We start from the raw sequence: 15,783 nt of genomic DNA, 5'->3' as shown, positions 1-15,783 counted from the left end.
AGCTCGATAAATTGAATTCCACAGAGCTCACCATGTAGTGGTTTTTGATGAAAACTTTAAAAAACAGTGCTGTTTGGTTTTTTTCCTCTCCACAGCAGTATAGTTCTAAGAGTGTTGCATAAGCATCGTGACTTCTCTCTCTGCTTTGAGACAAGTTTCTTTCCGTGCTATGCACTGAGTTCTCCTTGGGTTTTTCTGTCCACCCCAGAGGATGCTGTGTTTCCATGATGTATTATTAAAGTGTGTATGTTGTTTATGAGCTACCCTGATATCCTTCAGCAGGGAGACACAATCTAAATGTAAAATAGCATTACTGTGATAAATAAGGAGAATTCAAAGCTCTGTCATCTTTACTGCATGTATGAGATGTGCCTGGATGCTAAAGCTATCCTCTTTTGCATGTAAAACACTAATACTTTGTAGTTTCTTCACTGAGATCTGTAAGTTCAGAAACAAAGTCTGACTTCTAAATGACTAATGTTTGCAACTGCACTGCAGACCTGAGACATTGCCTCTGCAGCCACCTGAAAATGACTGACTGGTTCATGGCAAGCAGGATGGAGTGGCAAGAAGAAAGGTCTGAAGTGGAAAACTACCCTGCCCCATCAGTTGACAGGGAGCTTATGAGGTGTTTTGTTGATTCATAGCACAAAATATGTGAGAACTGGGGGAGACAGAGGCTCAAAACCTAGAATGTTTCACTGGCATTAGCAAGGTGTCTCACGGAGCAATGGGTATAATTCCCTCCCTGAGAGAGCTCTGTGGGGACTGTGTAGGAAAGCCACCAAAAGTGAGGTAGCAATGACCCCACTCTGCAGCACTCTTTTGACTTAATAGGAACAGCTGGTCAGTGAAGTGTTTGCTAGAAATTTAACAAGGCTCAAACAGTGAGAAATGCTTGCCAATAAATCAAAAGGGAGCACCGAGCTAAATGAGTTTTAATTTAAATTTGTACCTAGGGCTGACAGATGAGAGCTTCATGGCTCTTCTGCATTGCATTAGCACACACAGGTCTGTGCCACAGCATCAGCAGCAGCTCAGGGAAGGTGTTTCTGGGTGGCAGCCTGGGGTCTTGGGTTAGGTGTGTGGCCATGGTGAGAAAGGGTGCATTGCACCCGGGGGGTTGTGGGGAGAGGCAACAGGGTACAATGTAATGGTACCATTTCCAAGCTATTTGAACACCATGAAAGCCACCTTGGCCACAAATGTTTTGGGTTCTGCTGTGCCCATTGCTGCCACCAGCTTGATTCCACTGCTCCCTATCAGAGCAAGCTGCCATATCAGAAAAGGCTGTGGCCATAGGAATAACGATCCCCCAAATGGTAGCTGGGGACAGCAAGGGGAGGGAAGTCAACTAAAATTTCTGTTTCCTTGCCTGAAGAAGCCCTCAGAGCCCTCAGTGAAAGGCCAGCTTTCCCTGAATCTGCAGGATATGGTGGGTGTGGGTGGAAGCCTCTAGAAGGTCACCTCACAGTGACCAAGGCCATCACAGGCACAGGGGGTTCGTGAATCCCTCCTGCTTCCCTGAGCAGTTTTCAGTCTGGCAGCAGGGCTGGATTTCAGCTTGAGACACTGACAGGCAGACTGGGTGCCTTTGTTCCCCTGGGGCATCAGGAGAATCATGCCAAGGGAAACATGGGTGTTTGCTGATTGTTCCTGCACTCTGCCATGAGCTCTAGCACGAGCAAAGCTGACTTATTTTCAGGGAAATGCTCAATCACACCTACTGTGACTTTGGAGAAAAACTTCATGGCTGCTCATGGGCAACCTGAGCACTCACAACAGTGGCAATTCCACTGCAGACTTTGTGCCAGAGCTGAGCCCGTTTGGCACCCATGCCTGCTGGTTTGTCTGATGGAGGCTGGCATCTGATTTCCAGCTGTGCTGCCCCATGTCACACAGGTTTCTGTGCCCTGGGGAAAACTGAATCTACTGCTGAAGCAGCATTCACTTTGCCAGGAGGTCCTGTGGTGCCATCAGTGGAAATAATCCCTTTTCAGGCTGTTGGGGTAATGCAAGCAGCCAGTCAAAACCACATGAACAAGAATAGCAAGTGGGATGGTGCTGCCTCACAGAAGTGAGAGCACAGCCAGGTGCTGAGGTGGCTGCTTGTGTGTCTCCGTGATGCTGGGTCCTGGAGCACCTCCAGGGCCTCTCCCTACCCTCCCAGGCCTCTGCCCATGGCTGGAAAGCACTGCAGAGGTACATGACAGCATGCTGTGCCTCAAAACATCATTTGTGCTTCCCAAGGTGGCTTGATTTGGATCTCACAGGGCTGCTGGGTTGTTTGCTCACAGCTCATGATCCTCACAATCCAAGATACAGGGCTGGCTGTCCCTTCATCTGGGATGGGGCATCAGTGGAGAGACAAAGGAGAGAGAGAAGGTGGGAATGGCTGAAGGATGAACTGCAAGGTGAATTTCTCTGGGCTGGCCTGTCACTGAATTCGGCATGGCTACTCTTTGCTGTAGTTGGGGATTCAGTTTGGCTGCTTTTTTTGTTTTTCCCCCAAATGAAATTAGAGATATCCAAAGCATGACATACAGCAAAATGTACCAGGAGATATTTCTGGTCTATGAATAAATCTAAATAAATGCATCTGTATGGAAAGAACTGTGATCACTGCCTCTTACACTCATCGATGATCTGACTGCAGGAAACTTCAACTACTTTTTTGTAATGTTTTCCAGAAGTTTCAAACAAAAGAGACTGAAAATAGGGCAGAAAAAAAAAATCAAAACCAAAAAAAAAACCCACCAAAAAAATCACAAAAACACACCAAAAAAAAAAAAAAACCAAAAAAAACCAAAAAACCAAACCAACACCAAAAAAAAAACAAATGAAAAAAAACCTGCAAACTGGTATATGATAGCTTTTCATACACAAACTTCCATGCATGCACACACACATATGTGCACATAAAATGGATTAGATTAGTTCTGAAGCTTTCAAAAACAGCAGCTAAACTTTTTAAAAGCCAGAGGCAGCCGTATTCCCTTCAGAAATGATCTGGTAGGAAAATATCAAACGCAGAATGTGCAGGCTTTTAAAGAAATGTGTAGGAGCAAAACGAGCTCATTTCTGTTTTAATCCAAATTGAATCATATGTCTTATGTCAAAGCTATAAAAAACAAGAAAGGTAAAAGAGGTAATTCATGCACTACAAACTTTTAAAAAATTTTGTGTTACATTGTTTCCTTATCTTTACACAAAAGAATTTTTAAAAAAGGTATCAATTCCTAGCAAGAAAATTTCACCTCCTTCCTATCATTAAGAAAGAACTAAGGAAACACATCCTCTTCTGGTATAGTCTGTTACAGCTCCTCAGGAATGAAAGGAAGTAGGACAGTTTCCAACAATGGAGGACACGATCCTCAGATCTTTAGTAAGTGAAAAAGCATCCTGTCTGGAACTATTTGGGAGAGGAAGCTTATCCAGAACTAGCTAATAAAATACTTTCAGTGCCCTGTAAAGGAGCTCAGTGGATCCCGAGTAAAAGCCTCTGCCACTGACTCCTGCTGGGGAAGCGCTGCGTCCCCTGGCCCTGCTCGCCGGCAGTGTGCGGGTCAGAGGAGCTGCCGGGGGCAGAGCTGCCATCTGTCCCCTTGGACACGGCTGCCATGATGTCACGGCCCAGACTCGGCCAGCTGAGCAGGAGGCCCTGCAGAAGGAGGGCTCCCAGATGGCATCTGCTGCTGCCGAGGGTACCCAGGGCACTGCTCCCTCCTCAGGTCCGGGAGCCGGGGCAGGGACAGCATCCAGAACAGGCTGCATGGAGTGCTTGGTGCCAGGAGCCTGCTTCATCCAGAACAGGCTGCATGGAGTGCTTGGCATCAGGAGCCTGCTTCATCCAGAACAGGCTGCATGGAGTGCTTGGTACCAGGAGCCTGCTTCATCCAGAATGGCTGCATGGAGTGCTTGGTACCAGGAGCCTGCTTCATCCAGAACAGGCTGCATGGAGTGCTTGGTACCAGGAGCCTGCTTCATCCAGAACAGGCTGCATGGAGTGCTTGGTACCAGGAGCCTGCTTCATCCAGAACAGGCTGCATGGAGTGCTTGGTACCAGGAGCCTGCTTCTCCTCTCTGCTTGTTCACAGAACACTCAGATCCTGCTGCAGCAAGGGCTGTGCAACAGACTCAGCTCTGAAAAATTACAGAGAGGCAGGTAGTTCTGGAAAGCACAACATACTCTGCATGCCCATCCTGTCTGCAGGGCTCAACACGGCCAGCTGGGACAGCCAGACACCCCACAAATGTGAGGTGAGACTGGGCTGGGACACAAGGAGGATAAAAGATCTAAAGATCCCTGGGCAAGCTGAAAAGGCTCTAGTAGCCTTGGAGCCATATTCAGCTAAAAAACCTTAGGCACTGATGCAACAAAAGGATGATGTCTGGCCCAGAGAGTATTTGGAGTATGTAAATTGGGTTCCTGTAGGACATAGACCTCCCACTGATATTACAGACAGCTTCAGAGCACCCAAGAGGCTGAAGACTTCAGTGGGGAGCCACATCCATCCAAACAATATAGACTCCCTGCTGCCTGCTCAGTACTTGCTTGGTACATGAGGCAGGACCTGCCATCTCTCCCTCCACTGATACAAGCCTGGGTGTCTGTGTTTGTCCACAGTGTGGTGGAAGGTGATGTCATTTCAATCCACCACTGGTTTTCACCTCCTTCCCTTCTCAGAGCAGACTAAGAGATCTTCACAGCATGGCTTCTGTCATTGGGTCCCAGGCCACCATGGGGGCTCCTGGACACAAGAGCAGAAACTAATAAAAGAATAAAAATCCAGTAACAGTTCTTGCAACTTCCTCCTCCAGCTTCTTGCTTTCCCATCCCCCTCACTCTTGGGTTCTGCAGCAATAACAGCAGCAGCAGAATTTCTGTGAACAGAATAATACTGCAGAATTCAGGTTACCTCTGGAAAACCTTCCCAAAACAGCCTGAAGCGGCCACATGATTTTAGAGAAGGTGGGAGGATGTCACTTTCACTCAGAGGCCAAGATTAATTGCTGAGCTGGATCCATTAATCCTGTCTGAGCTGCACAGGTCTCTGAATCGCCTGCCTCTTCAGGGAACATTGAAATATTATCAAACTAATACAAAACTATCATCACCCCAAGACGTGTTCATATTGTGCTAAGAAACTATTCCATGCCTTTGCACAAATTATGTTGGCCTCTTACACTGCCAAAGTAGCCTTTATTTAAGAAATTTAATCAGGTTCAGAACAAACAAAAGATCTTTTGGAAGATGAGAAAATTCAAAAGATCTTTTGGATTTTATACAGAAAACTCTATAAAATCACTGCCATAAAGAGAAAGATGTCTCTGTGCTGCTCTCCCTATTTATTTTCTGCATGTGAAATCAGTCAGTCATTTTGAATGCTTGATAAAATCAAGGACAATTAAACTAAATTGAGCTTTAATTTCAGACTGTGACATATGTCTACGGCTAAGTATTTCTTTCTGAAATGTCTGGAATTACTAACCAGCAGCACAAGCTAAGTTCAAATATCAGTCAAGGTGGGAAAAAGTTCTTCACTGATCAAAAAGCAGACAATAAAAGTGTTGGAATACTTTGCACTACTCTCAGAACAGGACAAGGTCAAGCAGCAATGACCCAGCTAATGAGGAGTCCCACCTTTCTGTGCCAGAGGATTAATGAGCCCCACTGAGGGCTGAGCCCTCAGTATTCCTGAAGAGCACCAGTGCCTGTGCTCCCAGCTTCCTGCACACTCAACATCACCTTCCTGAGCTGCTTCACTGAAGATCTGTAGAGAAATGATCCTTTATTGGTGAAGGCACAACTGCAACAATTGTTTTTAATCCCAGTATCAAATCCAACTTTCATATCTTATAATACCAAAACCATTTTTCTCTGCTTCTTATGTCTATTGTACCCGTCTGTTACAGGGGCTGGCTCTTCTTCTCTGAGTACCTGGTGCTTCCCTGTGAACTGACCAGACAATTGGTCCTCCTGACAAAGTTTGCTGGTGCAGCAGACTTAATTGCCACCCCACATGAACTTTGAGTTTGCCTCTGCTCCTGCCTCTCTGATGGCAGGTCTAGGCTGGTTGGTAGCCTGGCATGAAGTGCCGTGCCTGCATGATTTTGATCGTGTTCTTTCCTTTCAAATCCTCAGATGACCTATGAGAAGAACAAAGCTTTTCCAGGCTGAGCAGATGGCTTGCTAAGGGATACTTTTTCAGGAAGAGCAGACTGTGTTAATGACTTTTCCAAAGTTCTACCATCCCATTGCCAACAATATCATTTCCAGAAAGTGAATCCTGTGGCAAGACAGCAAGGAAAGATTATTTTAACAACACAACACCATCTTCTGCCAATGTGAAAAAGTTGTAAAGACTGTTTGGACACACAAACAGTGATCCAGATGAGTTTTTCTGCAGGTTCTGGATGGCTGAAGTCCTACAGAGGGGAGCTGAAGGGACATGACTTGTACTTTCTGGAAAAGTCAAGTCAGTTGAGAACTGAAGAGACTAACTGAATCATTTCATTAGAGACCACATGAATTCAGAAAAGGGTTTTGATTCCATCCAAACCTTCTCTTAATCACAGGAAGCTACAAAGCAGGATATTACACAGACTAGGGGAAAAAAATTATATCTAACTCGTTATGAAGTTGCTCATTTGTGAAAAATCCATCCAGCTCAGTCTCTGAGGCACAATGTCTGGCCTATCAGCGAGTCACTACTCAAATCCCCTCTGTCCAGTGACAGCTCTATCGCAGCAGAGGAGGTGTTAGATATCTTACTAGAGGTTGGCAGAGCAACTTACAAAGGGAACTGTGGGTCTTACCATTTCCCTCTCAGCCCTAATGAATATTCATGTCTAGAACAATAAAATCTCCTTTCCTCAGTGACGACTTTGAGAGAAAAATCACCTATGAAGCTGACTAAGATACAGCTCAGGTACAGTAAAACCTTCCATCTACCTTTGAAATGCAGGCTGCTACACAGAGGCAACAAATGTCCTCATTTAACCTCTTACGTGGTTATCAAATCAAAAGAAAGAACAGTGAGGAATTCAGCAAATCAAAGGCTTCACAAGAGGGTTCAGGGACTTCAAAACAGCCTCTTCTCACATGCAACACTTGCATGGGAGAACAGGGGGAGGAAACAGTGTGTTCATCTCTCCAGTCAGTTTAGGACTTACTCCTGTAACTTTCTGACATCGTTTTCTATTATAACAAAATTTAATCCACTTCACAGGCATGACCTATTACCAGTTCTGTTTACAGCACAGAGTGCCAAGCAAAAAACTTTCTGCAATAATGAAAATTACCACCTCAAACAAAATCTCATGAGAGCAGGACTCCTTTTTTTCTAATATTTATTTCTTGGAAAGATATAGAAATGCTATTTGAATGATTAGCTGCCCAAGTAAATCAGAGAACAGCATATAAATAGGATTCACTTGCAAAATGGAGGCAGAGCCAGACCCATGGAATATGTCAAAAGGGAGCTTAATTATGCCCTGTTTTTGATGAGTGACAAAACTGTGCCATGAAATCTATAACCGAGGTATCAGAGAAATTTGCAACTCAGTGAAGCTGAAACAAATATTTAATTCTGCAGTATGCACAGACATGGCTGAGAAATTACCCAGAAATTTCTCTAAGAAACATCAAAGCAGTTAACTTCAATCACATTTTGCTGGGGCTGATATTCTCTTTCATTTTCAGAAAGTTTAGGGAATTAACAATGGTCTTGGCAAACATTTATTCTGACAAGTTAGCATGCAGTCCTTCTAGCTATAACAAGTATGCTTATTCCCTGGATCTCAGCGTACACATCATTCTCTCTACCCACCCGCATTTTGGAACAGAGCCCTGTGTGTTGAGGAAGTTACAGCAATAGAAAATGCTACCCCCATATCCAATCACACGGATGTTATGAAGCTGAATTCTTTTTTATCCAGAGGAATAGAGGAGGAATCAAGAAAAGCTAGACCAGCTCATCTGAATGTCTGTGAGCTGCCTCTGATCCTGCCTGGATACCACATCCTGAACTTAGTTGATTGAGCTTCCCTTCAACGGGAGCCATCACAGCCGCCTTGGTTGTGACAGTCTTCCCTCCTTCAGGACATTGAAGCCCTAGTCCAAAACATGGCTACAGAAGGTCATGCCTTCTCATCACCGTATTTTAATTTTAGATGGTTTGCTACACCTGGAGCAACTGATTTTTCCTCAATACTGAGCAAAACAGAAACAGGCAGACTTTGTGAGCCACCAGAAATTTTGAGTTCCCATTTAGGGAACGTCAGATGTGGCAATGATTTAGGCATCACAGACATGAAGGAATGAGACTGGGTTCCTGTTTGGGAAATTACACTGTTTTAAATATAAGGCTGAGATTGGAGATATTTTTTGCAAAATCGTCTTCTAATTACTCCAGGCTTTATGCGCTTGTGGATACTTCAGACCTTGCATCCTTAGGAAAATGCAGGAAAAGATTTTGGGATGTCATGGAGGGTAATTTTGTACTCTGTCATAGGACCATGGCTCAGCAGAGAGAAGCTGTAGGCTTTGCCATGGATATGGCATTCCAAATAGCAACTCCTCTGACTTTTTATCCCTATTTGCAAAACAGGACAAGAACAATCTTGCAGGAGCATAATCCAGTGTCAGTGAATACCTTTGTGACCTCAGAAAGGAGGGTACTCCAGAAACACAGAATGTTATTTTAAGCATTATTGCCAATGAATGTATTTGTGACACCAATTAAAAACCTCAAAAAGACCACCTGCTTGTAGAACTTTGAGGTGATGGGCATTGACAATGGGCTTCTATAGATGCTATCCTTCAGATTTAATCTATATGTGCTGTATGTGCACATGAGACACTGCACAACAGCTGTTCACATGTTAGAAAGTAATTGTGGTATTCTGGATGATGATTTGTTGACTAGTTAATTGCTGCCATGCTGCCACTGAACATACTGTATGTACATTAGCTGTCCTGTTTTAATGAGAAACAGAACTCTTTAATGTTCCTCTTCTGACATTTTTTCATTTTTAACATGCAATTAAAAAATTACAAATGCAACCCTCAGAAGAGGTTGGACTAGACAGTCTCTGGAGGTGTCTTCCAATCTCAGCTATTCCGTGACTTTGGGAAAATATCTTGGAGTCTTTAAACAGCACGGGGGGAATATCATCACCTGTGTGTGAACAGATACTTGAGACACCAACATGGCTGGTAGCACAATGAGAATGAAGTGAGTTGCTTTTATCTCACACTGCAGCAGAAATGCCTTCATTACAAAATGTGAATATCAGAGCTCACTGAGTTCCATTTCACATAGGTGCTTGTCCCATGTAATTTGTTAATATTTCTCCTGAAAGGCAGGTATCAAAAGCCATTATCTGGCTACATTTCAGCTGGTCCCATCTTTCTGCACCTTACTCAACACCAGCACAATGAATGTGTCTCTCTGTAAAGGACTAAAAGAAAATTCCACACTGCCATCAAAAAGACCAAAAGGCTGGGCCTTGGGCATGTGTATCCCTGGGGAAGGTTACACACACATTGCTGCCTGACCTTGTGAGTCCTTGGACTAGTGTGATTTGTCACCACAATTGTGGTGGCACAAACTGGGGTCTGAACCTGTAAGTTTAGGCATGGTGTTCCATTTGGCATGGTTGATGCTGACATCCTGACATCCTGAAAAAGCAATACTCCACTCTCCCCTGTGGTTTCATGAGGACCACATCTACCTGAAAGCTACCTTGGTTGTTTCTTACCCGGATTTTTCCTGTGCTGTCACTTTCTGTCAACATTATCACCCATGTTTCATGGAGTTAAATCTGAACAAAACCTTCCATTATATCTGCTAAACAGAATTTCTGGTTTGTGATAAAAAATGGCTTAGCTGGCATCCTATGGCCTAGAACAATACGTACAAGTTTGTGTTGTAGGTCACCTTTAGCCAAGGTTGTGGCACTGATTGCCCACCTGAATGTCAAAATGAATTCTGTCACTAAAGCACCTGCAGCTGGGCACAAGGGAGGTGATGTGACACTCTGGTACCATTTATTTCAACGAACATAAGGCATTCTTTGAATGTGAATTGAGTTCCATTGCCACTTAGAATCTATCCAGGAACTTGAAAACAAGAGTCTTAGCACTTCCAGTCTCTGGGCCGAAGCAATTTGCACCGAGTATTGCAAGCTATTTTCAAGACTCATCTAACAAAGATGAAAAAATTCAGTTTATGGAAAGTGCAGAAGAGATTTCCTGAATTCTGCCTGCTGACTGTTGTGCTGAACAGCACATGATGTGTGTGGACAATCTGGCCATTGCATTGACATTGCTGATCACCATTTACCCCACAGACTAGCTGGCCAGCATCTAGCAAGCAAAGAATCCTTGCATGCTTTTTGTAGCACAAAAAACTGGATTTAGTGAGGACCAAGAGAGAACATGAGAGGTCCTAAAAAGACCACTTTAATAGTTTTATGATTCTAAGGTACATCACAAGAGGTGACAACCCCTTCAGCTGTCAGTCCATTTGCTTTAGCACAGTGGAGAGAGGATAAAGGACTAGAATCAGTTCACTTGGGAAATGAAACCCTACTGCTGTGAGGGGGGAGGAACCCATGGTAAGAAATTACTTCTCGGGAAAAGAGCATAATTGTGAGACATTTTGTAGTTGTAATGCCTCACGGATAGATTTGCATTTGCATATTACACACTAACCAGTCCCTTGTGCGTCATTTAAACTCTCTTCACACAGGCAATGCTCTCTCAGTTTTCATAACCCAGCTGCCTGTACAGGAATTGTTCTGTTTTCCCTCCTGAAGCTGTATGTGAAAGCAGAAACATTCTGTGCCTGTGCTCACAACTGGCTTTGTGGAATAGGTATTTTTGTCAAATCTCCACAAACTCAGAAAATATTTTGCCTATGGATTGAACAGGATCTGCTACATAATGCAGTAAATTTTGAATTTCATAATCAGTGAAAGCTGATCTTTTTCCTCCTTGAAGCTATCATTAGCAGATGTTGCAGACATTTGGTATCTGCTGCACAGTGCTCCACAGAGACACAGGTACACAGGCTCAACTCTTTTCTCCATTAGTAGGGTGAGGAGCCCCAGTGTCACAGGCTGCTGTTCTCATTCCACTTCTCCAAGCCTCATGATCACTCCCTGTTCTTTCACAGCTCTGGGCCAGCATGACCAAATCTTAACGAGCATGTCTCTAATTTTCTGTGAAGCATCAAGAAGCCTCAGTGGCACAAACAGATTTCAGAAGGACAACAGTTATTATACACAAGTCTGTGAGGCCTTAGTGCTTGAGTAGCCACTCTGTGTCAAGGGCTTTGTGGCTTCTGTAAATTGAAGACAGAGAGGTTACAGGAGTTGGTAACTACAAAGCTGTAGCTGAAAGTGACCTCCTTTTGCTTCAGACTTGTGTGCCTGCATACCTGCTACCAATGGACTGTCAGCCCATTTCCACCAGTCAGGATGACCCAGCCACGTACTTCACCTCTCACTGGAGCTAAACAGCCTCCCCTGTTCCCATGGGATCAACTTGCCTTCCCTGCTGATAAAATGGTGCCCTTGAGGGAAAGGAAGAGGGGTATTTTGCACTTCTTTCAGACACCTGGGCCTTTCTCCTCCAAAGCCTCCAGCCCCAGCCCAGGGGACTGAGGAGCATTGCCAAGCCGTGTGATCCAAAGCTGTGCAGTGGGGAAACACACACAAGCCTGTCAGTATCCAAATGTCTCAGCTCACCTCCATGAGGCAACGCTCTTGTAAGGCCATGATGGAAAAAGACAATTTGTACTTTTACAGCTACAAATGCTGGAGGAGATTGGGCTGGAAAGCAGGGTGCAACAGCAGCCTTTTCCCTAATGCAGTGACACTGCTCCCGCTGTGCAGCTCATCCCACATGGAGGGAGAGTCCAGCACCACTTCTAATGGGTGCAGCAGGCTCAGCAACAGGAGTCACCATCCTCATTTAGGTACATGCACTTTTGAAAAATGACTTGGCTGTGACACCAGAACCAAAGGAGGTTGTGTTTTTCTGCTTGACGTTTGTAAGAGGAAGCGAAAGGCCAGCTGCTGGTTACACCGGCTGGCACAGGCTCCTCTTAGTTTCAGCGATAAAACACAGATTTGATGAAAGCAGCAAATGGTGAAATGCACAAAGCCAACCAGGGCTGCTTCAAACTACAGCATTTACCTGCTGCAGATTATTTTTGCAGAATAGCAGCAGGTCACTGACTCACACGGATAAGTATTACCTGGCAGCAGAATTATCATCGATTTCATACAATTGATTTCTCAGCCCAAGAGTAACATACTAAATCTTTTCTGTTAAAAGAACAAGCTGCCATGGCAGGAGAAAGTAAATTATTCTGGAAGACCACAGCTTAAAGACCAGAAAACCTTTCAGAGACGTTTTTCACTGCCTGATGGAGGAAAGAGACTTGTTTTGTTCCTTAGTGCTTGCCAAGCAGTTATTTTATGAGTCTCAAACCTCCATGTTGTCAAACCAGAATTCTTCATTAAAAAGATCCTGCATTCAATAGTCTATCAACCGAACCAAAGGAGATTATAAGTACTAAAATATACAATGAAACAGGACTGACTGCCAAGCAAACTGACAGGGGGAAATCAAACTAAGATTGCTTTTCTATTCTTATCTTACCTCATAAATCAGAGCTTTTGTTTACCCTGGAAAGAGACATGTTTCTGGTTTTGCACTCCTTCTGTGCCAGCCTGAATGTGTCCCCTTGTTCCTGCAAAGCCAAGTCTCTCAGCAGACTTGCTTTTCTCTTGGTCCACTTCATCAGAAATACTACATAGCCATGTTTGTGGCCCATTTATGAAGCTTCTTAATCTGGAGTTCACCAGAACAGTATTTGGCAAAGACAGCTGTCAGGTATTTATTCTTTTACCTCTCTAGTCCTGGAGTCTGCTCAGTTCTTCATCTGAAATTAACACATACAGAGGTAAAAGGTGTAATCCCATTGGCAGGATATGAGGTAAGGAAAGAGGAGCATGCCCCAGTTTGAGAGTCCAATTTGCCCTTGCCATGCAGCCAGGGTAGGCAGCAGGAAGGCCAAGGCCATACCCAGCTGCTGCAACAGTAAAATCTATCACAGAGCTCCACCAGCTCTGCACATGGGTTTATATAACACAGATTTACCCAGAAAGGGCTCAGAAGTGTCTGCAGGCTCCTGTGCTCTGATGCAGAGATGTGTCTCACATTCACTGTGCTACTCCTGGTGATCTGGGAGCGTGCTCGTGCCCAGGGATGTAATTGTAACCCCAAGCTTTTGGAGCTCAGGAACAGCTTAGCTGTGAGAAGAAAAATGTCTTACCTCTAACTCTGCTCTTTTAGGACCTCATCATGAACATGCTGGCTCTTGGTCCTCCCTCACTGCTGCCAGCTCTCTCTCTCAGCAGTCTCATGGCTCCAGGGTAGCTCCTCACCCCTCACACCAGCCCTTGCTCCTTCTCTTGTTCAGCTTCCCCCGCTCACCAACTTCTCTCCCTGTGTAAATGCCTCTTTTCTCAGTGGCACTGATGTCTGCTGTGCTCTCATCTTTCCACTGAAGTTCCCTACTCTTAGTGCCATCTCACTATTATTCTACCTCTTCCCTTCCTCTTCCATACACGAGATACAATCAGTCCTGGCTGCCTTTTATGCCCCTTCCTCCACAAGACCAAACTTGTAGCATCTGTATGGTGTCTTCTGTATTGTTGCCTGGTCTCCAGTTGCTCCCACTGCAATGCACTGATTATCTGGCCACAGAAACACTCAGCATCCCCTTCTGCACCCACAGCAGTCTGTGGAATTTGTACTCTTCTTCCAAGGTTTTTCTGTTGAATCATCTTACCTTTTTAAATGGATTTTTTTACTATTTGGATTAAAGTTTCCCATGCATTGATGATTAAATTAGTTCAGAAACTTTTGAAGTACGTTTTAATAACAAAATACTGTTCCTCCAGTGTTACATACTTGGCATTTATACAGACCTATTTCATATGATAATGCTATTGTCTCCCCACATTAGAGAAAGTTCTGAGTAGAAGAGTTAATCAAAACTTAATTTTCTCAAAGTATCATAGATGAATGCTCCTGAACCCAATTAGTATGCTTTCTCAAACAGACACAAAGATACTGAGGGTGGAGAAAAGAGAAAGGAGAGATGAACAGTATTTCTGATGAAATAAATTCCTATAATGGGAGTTGATTTGACTATCATTTGATTGAAAAATGTCTATTGTTTTTACATCCAGTGCTAAGAGAAGTGGAAATGGTTTGCACTTAAATTTTACTTTAGGTTTCTTTGCAACACTGAAAAAAAGTATTATTGCTGTTCCCTCATCAAGTTCAGTCTTCTGTATTTTCACACTTTTGGAAAGGTTCATACTCATGTGCTCCCCCCCCATTGCTGACTCTAGATTGAAATAAACCAGATTAAAATGAGCCCCGACTGAGGGAAAACTGTTTTGTAAATGTCTCAATCAACCTCCAGCCTCAGCCCTACAGATCTCTGCAGAAGCTCAGCAGACTCTCACCAGGGAAGCAGAGAGAGCGCTAGCCTATACTCCCACTGCAAACATTAACTAATTTATCCAGATGTCAGTGTAGAGAGTATGTGTTACCTTTATTTGTACATGAAATAGGGAGATGGGGTCATGAGGGAGTGAAGGGGAAAAGGGGCTCCTTGCTCATACAATGAATACTGTAGATGCTGTTTTGCTTTCTCTGTGCAAGCCTGACTGACAGGGACAGCACTGTCCTACCATGGATCCTCAAGGCTGGCTCATACAGGGATGAGCATACAGGCTCTGAGTGGAGCACTGCCCTCAAAGAACATGACTGGGGGGTCAGGCACAGGGCACAGGCTTCTCTCAGCCCCACACCTCATCCTAGGACAGCTGGAGAAACAGGTAGGTAGGTGTAAGGAGGAACACTAGCAGGGAGAACTATGCCAGAAGCACAGAGTGTAGAAACTTGACACTGAAAACAAAGGGGTACAGGTGAAATGTAGCCCCTGCAGGGTTTGTGAGCCTTGGAAGCTGCAGCAGCCCCCAGGCAAAGTGAGAGCAAACCTCGTGCTGTAGCATAGGACAGAAGTGGCCTGGCTATTTAAGGCATTTCAGCCTCATGTTTCTCCCATTCAAGTTAGCAGGACTGCTTGGATTTAGCAGCAGCTGTGTGGGGCTGGGCTGCTGGCTGGGGTTAAACCATGACAGAGGACTAACAGAAAGCAATATCATCTATTGAAAATAAATAGCTCTTGACCAACTAATTGGATATTTTTAATGACCTTATAAATTTAACTGACATTGCAAGAGTTTCAATGCTATGAAATAAAAATATTTAACACTTTGCTCACAAAATCCAAATAACACAGGGGAGTAGCATATAATGTAACACATCACACTGATTGAGAAAGAAGTGAGAGGAAGCATTGAAGAGACAAAAATCTGCATGAGAGATGCAAGAGGAACAAATCTGATTTCAGCTCCCTTTCTCTCTCTGCTGAGTATAGATGAATCCCAAGAAATTACCTAGCTGTGTCATCACCTTTGAGAATACTCTGAGGTTGTAAGAGACAATTATGCTTTACACATTATGCAAATATAAAGTCACACCTCTTAGGCACAGAAGTGAAGAGCTGCCATGCACAGGAGCAGGGATCCTGAAGGACTGCTCCAATGAAAAACCAAGCCAACAAAAACTACACAGTGTGGTGTGCTGGCCCAGGCACATCAATCCCCTTCCTTAATGCCCAGAGA

This window comes from Agelaius tricolor, unplaced genomic scaffold (assembly GCF_023055355.1).
Source record: "Agelaius tricolor isolate 1412-34295 unplaced genomic scaffold, bAgeTri1.0.p SCAF_1, whole genome shotgun sequence".
Taxonomy (NCBI): domain Eukaryota; kingdom Metazoa; phylum Chordata; class Aves; order Passeriformes; family Icteridae; genus Agelaius; species Agelaius tricolor.
The sequence above is the reverse complement of the archived record's forward strand: the minus strand, read 5'-3'. Positions refer to the sequence as shown.